The sequence below is a fragment of the Epinephelus lanceolatus genome, chromosome 21 (assembly GCF_041903045.1).
Source record: "Epinephelus lanceolatus isolate andai-2023 chromosome 21, ASM4190304v1, whole genome shotgun sequence".
NCBI classification, from domain to species: Eukaryota; Metazoa; Chordata; class Actinopteri; order Perciformes; family Serranidae; genus Epinephelus; species Epinephelus lanceolatus.
Window position 1 is genome coordinate 9,065,116 of NC_135754.1, and position 7,021 is coordinate 9,072,136.

Consider the following 7,021-nt stretch of genomic DNA (forward strand, 5'->3'; position numbering starts at 1 on the left):
GACATATATTCCAACTTTCATTCTATACATTCCAACTTACATTCTATATATTCCAACTTTCATTCCATGTATTCCAACTTTCATTCTACGCATTCCAACTTTAATTCTATATATTCCAACTTTCATTCCATATATTCCAACTTTCATTCTATACATTCCAACTTTCATTCCATTTATTCCAACTTTTATTCTATATATTCCAACTTTCAATCTATGTATTCCAACTTTCATTCTATACATTCCAACTTTCATTGCATGTATTCAAACTTTCATTCTATATATACCAACTTTCATTCCATGTATTCCAACTTTCATTCCATATATTTCATCTTTCATTCTATATAGCCTATTACAACTTTCATTCCATAAATTCCAACTTTCATGCTATACATTCCAGCTTTATGTATTCCAACTTTAATTCTATATATTCCAACTTTCATTCCATATAATCCAACTTTAGTTCTATATTTTCCAACTTTCATTCCATATATTTCAACTTTCATTACATGTATTCCAACTTTCATTCCATATATTCTGACTTTCATTCCATGTATTCCAACTTTCATTCCATATATTCCAACTTTCATTCTATGTATTCCAACTTTCATTCTATATATTCCAACTTCCATTACATATATTCCAACTTCCATTCTATATATTCCAACTTTCATTCTATACATTCCAACTTTCATTCTATACATTCCAACTTTCATTCCATATATTCCAACTTTCATTCTATATATTCCAACTTTCATTCCATGTATTCCAACTTTCATTCCATATATTCCAACTTTCATTCTATGCATTCCAACTTTCATTCCATATATTCCAATTTTCATTCCGTGTATTCCAACTTTCATTCCATATATTCCAACTTTCATTCCATGTATTCCAACTTTCATTCTATGCATTCCAACTTTCATTCTATATATTCCAGTTTTCATTTCGTGTATTCCAACTTTCATTCCATATATTCCAACTTTCATTCCATGAAATCCAACATTCATTCCATATATTCCAACTTTCATTTTATATATTCCAATTTTCATTCCGTGTATTCCAACTTTCATTCCATGTATTCCAACTTTCATTCCATATATTCTACCTTTCATTCCATGTATTCCAACTTTCATTCTATATATACCAACTTTCATTCCATGTATTCCAACTTTCATTCCATATATTCCAACTTTCATTCTACATATTCCAGCTTTCATTCCATGTATTCCAACTTTCATTCTATATATTCCAACTTTCATTCCATGTATTCCAACTTTCATTCCATATATTCCAACTTTCATTGCATGTATTCCAACTTTCATTCTATATATTCCAACTTTCATTCCATGTAATCCAGCATTCATTCTATACATTCCAACTTTCATTCCATTTATTGCAACTTTCATTTCATGTATTGCAACTTTCATTCCATATGTATTCCAACTTTCATTCTATATATTCCAACTTTCATTGCATGTATTCCAACTTTCATTCCATGTATTCCAACTTTCATTCTATATACGCCAACTTTCATTCCATGTATTCCAACTTTCATTCTATATATATATATACCAGCTTTCATTCCATATATTCCAACTTTCATTCCATATATTCCAACTTTCATTCCATGTATTCCAACTTTCATTCTAGATATTCCAACTTTCATTCCATGTATTCCAACTTTCATTCTATACATTCCAACTTTCATTCTATATATTCCAACTTTCATTCCATGTATTCCAGCTTTCATTCTATACATTCCAACTTTCATTCTAGATATACCAACTTTCATTCCATATATTCCAACTTTCATTCTATACATTCCAACTTTCATTCTATATATACCAACTTTCATTCCATGAATTCCAACTTTCATTCCATATATTCCAACTTTCATTCTACATATTCCAACTTTCATTCCATGTATTCCAACTTTCTTTCTATACATTCCAACTTTCATTCTAGATATTCCAACTTTCATTCTAGACATTCCAACTTTCATTCTAGATATACCAACTTTCATTCCATGTATTCCAACTTTCATTCTATACATTCCAACATTCATTCTAGATATTCCAACTTTCATTCCATATATTCCAACTTTCATTCTATATATTCCAACTTTCATTCCATGTATTCCAACTTTCATTCTATACATTCCAACTTTCATTCCATGTATTCCAACTTTCATTCCATATATTCCAACTTTCATTCTATATATACCAACTTTCATTCCATGTATTCCAACTTTCATTCCATATATTCCAACTTTCATTCTATACATTCCAACTTTCATTCTATACATTCCAACTACTACTACTACTCATCTACTACTCATCTTTCCCACCGCCGTCCCTCCTACCTGCGCAAGGTGGAAAGAGGGAGGAGAGAAGGCGTGGAGTGGGTTTTACACAGCCCATTCACATCACACCAATCAAATGAGCCCCTCTCCTCGCCCTTAAATGTGCCGCGCGAAGGCGTAATGAGAGTTTACTCAATTCGCCATGGCAGAAGAGGGCAGCAGCGTCAGACAGCCAAACTTCTCCCAGGAGGAAACTGATGTTTTGGTCCGGGAGGTCCAAGCTTGCAGTGTCCAAATATATGGAACTGCGAGTAGACCTCCACAGGCTGATGATGCAAAGGTAGCCTGGGAGGAGGTCACCACAATTGTATATAATAAATCAATGTTGCGTTTCTCTCGTGCGCACGTGCGCCCTCTCTTTATCTCTCACAGTCTCACTCTGTTTCTTTTCTTTTGACTTTTCTAAGATGACAGATGCTGAATATATACTCCCTATCTGATGCTGTGGCTGTTTGTGGTTGGCTGAGAGGGATGTGAACTCATTAATTTGCTGCTGTGTTAATCAAATCAGGTTGGGTTTCCATTATGTGTGCCAAACGTGCCAAATGGTGCCAGTCCGCTTTGATCTGACATCAGATGTGATGGGACAGTCACTATAGAGATACATTTATGTGCTGATTGCAGATATTTGCATTGAATAGTGTTTTTTTGGGTATTTATTGCATTGTTAATGTGCCTGACATTCTGGAAACCTGCCTGTGAGGTTTTGGTGATGTGTGCGCACTGTCCGCCGGTCAGCCAAACTTCGGCTTACACCGGCTGCGCTCCGCCTGCGCTGACAGTAGACCTGGTTTCAACTGGCGAGCTTTTAGCGCACCTTCGGTGAAGCCTTTTGGCACGAAACTGTCACTGTGCCAAGCTGGATCTGTCGACACCTCCCCCTGCTGCACCGCCACACCCATCTCAGCGCACCTCGGTCTGCCAAACTACCAAACTGAGCGCACCTCGGGTTGTGCTGCTCGAAACTAGCTCTGCGCGGGGTTCGCCACCCTGTGCCGCGCTGGGAAACTAGAGCCCTGTGACTTATGTTATTTTTAGGCATGACATAATGACCTATGGTTTTTTATGAATATGACTTTTTAAAATTACATACCAATACTTTACAAATACGATCAAAATGGACACTGATAAATATACCCTCTGATTCATATATCTGTGTTACCATATAGATAAAACAAAGTGCTGTTCACCGAGCTCACCAGTGATGGAGGTCATCCTTGAGAGACCTGCTGTTGTCATTTTGCAGTGAGCAATAACTGCATGCATTGTAGAGTCTATTATATTCAGCTATACATTTCTCTGTCACTGTTATCTTTATGAATAGTTATGTCCTATTACAACCACAGAGGATACAAATCAACCTCAAAGAGTCAACACTGGTGTACTCAATGAGCCTAGTTGTAAGTAGTTGTGGTTATAATTTTTTTTACCCAAAATGAATGACAGGAGGCGCTGTGTGGCTGTTTACCTTTTTAATTTTGCAGGGAAATCTTCTCATGGAAGTTTATAGTGTGCTGTGCAAAGATTTGAAACTTTATGTGCAAATGTGATACAGTTTATCAACGGTTTAATTATTAAAAACGTTTTTAATTATTTATTAACTGTATGTGTTTTTTCCCCCGACAGGGATTGCTCAGCACTTCTGCTATGGAGAACAAGGGACGTTCATAAGTTCATGCGGTACACAGTGGATGCCATGCAAAAGTCCTGCTTACCTGGAATCAAGTAAGTTTAATACATTTCCAAAACAGAACACAGCTCAGGATAATTTAATAACAATATAGTGTTAGAAATACTGGATTCTGTGAACTCTGTTTTGTGCTGAACCCTTGTGCAAAGGCCTTCCAATCTAAATGTTGCATAAAAGCTGCATGTTGATGCACTTAAGTATCATTTTTTCTGCTGAAATATATGAATTCAGAGTAGAGCCTTTGCCAATATGTACACATATGCAGCCAACATGTATGTTTTATAGTTACACTGGGTTGGCCATTGTGGTTCTTAAAAGTAGTTTAAAGTATCAAGTTGATTCTTGTTCTGTAGTAACAGGTGGCTTCTCTTTTGATTGCTCTAATTCCACCTTTTCTCACTCCTGCTGTTTTATACAGACATTGCATCCCAAAAGTACAATGCAGAGTAATATTTATATGCTTGTAGATGTCCTCCCTACAGAGTTAGCTTGCCTCCTCATGAATGTGACAAGTGCTCTAAACATTAACACCACCACTGCCCAAGAGAGGACTCTGAACATGACGGTTTGGATCCCCACTGCACTGAGTCACAGTCACAGGAGGTGGCATCAGGAGAGCTGAGAATCTTGGCCAGTAAAGGACAAGACCAACGGCAGGGAGAGGGACTGTTATCTGTCAAAAGACAAGACCTCCTCACCTGCCACAGAACCAGAAATGTCCACAAAGCCAAAGAACTCACCCCCTTGAACTCACCTCTCCACGTTTGGATCAGTTTCAAACAGGGAAAATCAGAAGTACAAGAGGTCTGCCGATCATCTGAGCAGAGAGAGGGATGACAGCTGTGAGGCCCACTGCTCTAAAAAAGAAAACTCAAAGGATAAAGACAGCACCCTTGCTAGACTGCACCAGAAATATTTGTCAGTTAAACCTATTAGAGTTTTATTCACGTATAAGGCCACTTAACTGTCATGCAGCCAGCTGCCACTAGTGAGTGCTACAGAGCTGTCAGACAGCAGTCCCCCTCCCCATAATGCTCGAGTAGACTGGAGTTTTACAGCAAGGTGGGAAATTTGAGAGATGTCCTCTTGCAAAACCAGCACGGTCTACTCTACTCTAGTCTACTCTTAATTAAATTTTTCATTCAGTCAACAGGGAAATTAGTCACCCATTAGTCAAATACCTCTAACACAGACACCATGTGAGCGGGTGAGTAATGCTATATTTACCTCCATGCTGCATCACAGCTCTTTGTGTAAATGTTGTTTATATATTGCTTAATCATTTAGTTTAAGATCACTGTCAATTGTACTATCTGCCACTGCAAAGGGAATTGTGTCATGTCATTTTATTATTTTATTGTTTGAATGATTAGTCAATTAATCAGTTAGGAAAGAAAAATAATCAGCTATTTTGCTAATAATTGTTATAGTAAAAATTTCAAAGCAAGGTTTCAGCCCCTTAAATGTAAGGATTTGCTGCTTCTCTTTTTGTTAAATGTTGAAATAGATGCTGTTGTGGAGCTTTTCAGTTCTTAGAGTTGATCCTGGTTTGCAGGAAATGGATTCAGCTGAACCCGTGGTGACTCATATGATTTCCCCAGTGGCTGTAAACATTGACTCTGTGAGTGAGCACCCCTTTAATGATTCTCACAGTACTCTCTGCAGTCAACAGAAGGAACTGTTATTGCAGGTGTAAATATTTTAGCTCATAGCTCTGCAAACACACTGTATAAAGACCTCTTTTTTCTCATTTCAGGCACAACCAGCCAGGCGATACCCACAATCCCAGATCCACAGTGGGGCCTCTAAGCCAAGAGGTTCCCCCTTTTAGACCCAAAATTTGCTCAAGGAACATTGCATCATAACAATGATTAATCAATGTGTCCTACTTAACCCTCCATGTTGGTTGTAATTTTGAGTCTGTATATTTTATTTTTTCCTCAATTAAAGTATTTTAAGTGTTCAGCAAATTTTATAGCATTAATTTATTTGCTGTAATTCTTCCAGCTATGGTTTAAAAAAAACTGTCACCCGTTGAACATTTATGATGAAAAATATTAAAATATACTTGTATGAACACAGACAAACCCTGGAGCTTAAACATCTCAGCTGCTGCTCAGTGGAACTCAGGACTTGAAAACTTAACATTCACGGCGGATATCCACCTGCTTTAAATAAGACTGAAACTAAAGTGAAACGTGTCGCCTCAGAGAAGAACTGTAAGGCATCATGTCGGAGTTTAAGATGTCACCATATCTACAGAGCTGCCATGTTTCTGAGTTTTTTCTTTGAAACCACTCGGAGTGGACAAACTAACGGAGGGAGATATTTATGAATGAGACAGACGAGTGCAGTGGTGGGAACAAGGCTTCACTGACTGATACCTCCACATGAACCCTGGAAAGACTTGAGGACATTTCCCAGCTTTTAGTTTTTCTTTAGGTTTTAATTTTTGCTCTGAAACTGAAGATTCACTGTTTGATTTTTAAACTTTTTCACAGACGCAGAGGTTTTTCTCGCCATCATGCCTCTCTCCATAGGCGTTTCTAGCCCATTTTTGGGGGTGCTGAAGCACCCCTAAATTGAATCCCAGCACCCCTAAAATTTGAGAGATTTTTTAAAATTTTTTTTTTACTGTATGTCCTTTTTTTTAACAAGCTAGAAAAGTGTCAAAACCATACAGTACTCAGTTGAAACATAATATTTTAACAACAAAAATATAGCAGCACCCCCCTTGCCTCAAAAATGGTTTGATCCACCCCATCCCTCCCACCTTTCCCCGACTCGGGCTCTGAGCTATGGAAGCCCATTTCTGCCACTTGATGGAAAAAAATAAGATCTAATAAGTCAAAATAATGAGATACTAAGTCAAAATTATGACTTACTAAGTCAAAATAATGACTTGCTAAGTCAAAATTATGAGATACTAAGTCAAAATGATGACTTGCTAAGTCAAAATAATGAGATAC

At 37.3% G+C, this 7,021-nt stretch overlaps 1 long non-coding RNA gene across 1 annotated transcript; it reads left to right on the forward strand.

The window, feature by feature from the left end:
- Positions 1–4,895: 4,895 nt before the first annotated feature.
- LOC144459367 (uncharacterized) lies at positions 4,896–5,902 on the forward strand. The gene is made up of 3 exons (XR_013488337.1): positions 4,896–5,259; positions 5,608–5,673; positions 5,809–5,902. It is a non-coding gene; the product is annotated as an uncharacterized LOC144459367 (long non-coding RNA).
- Positions 5,903–7,021: the final 1,119 nt, after the last annotated feature.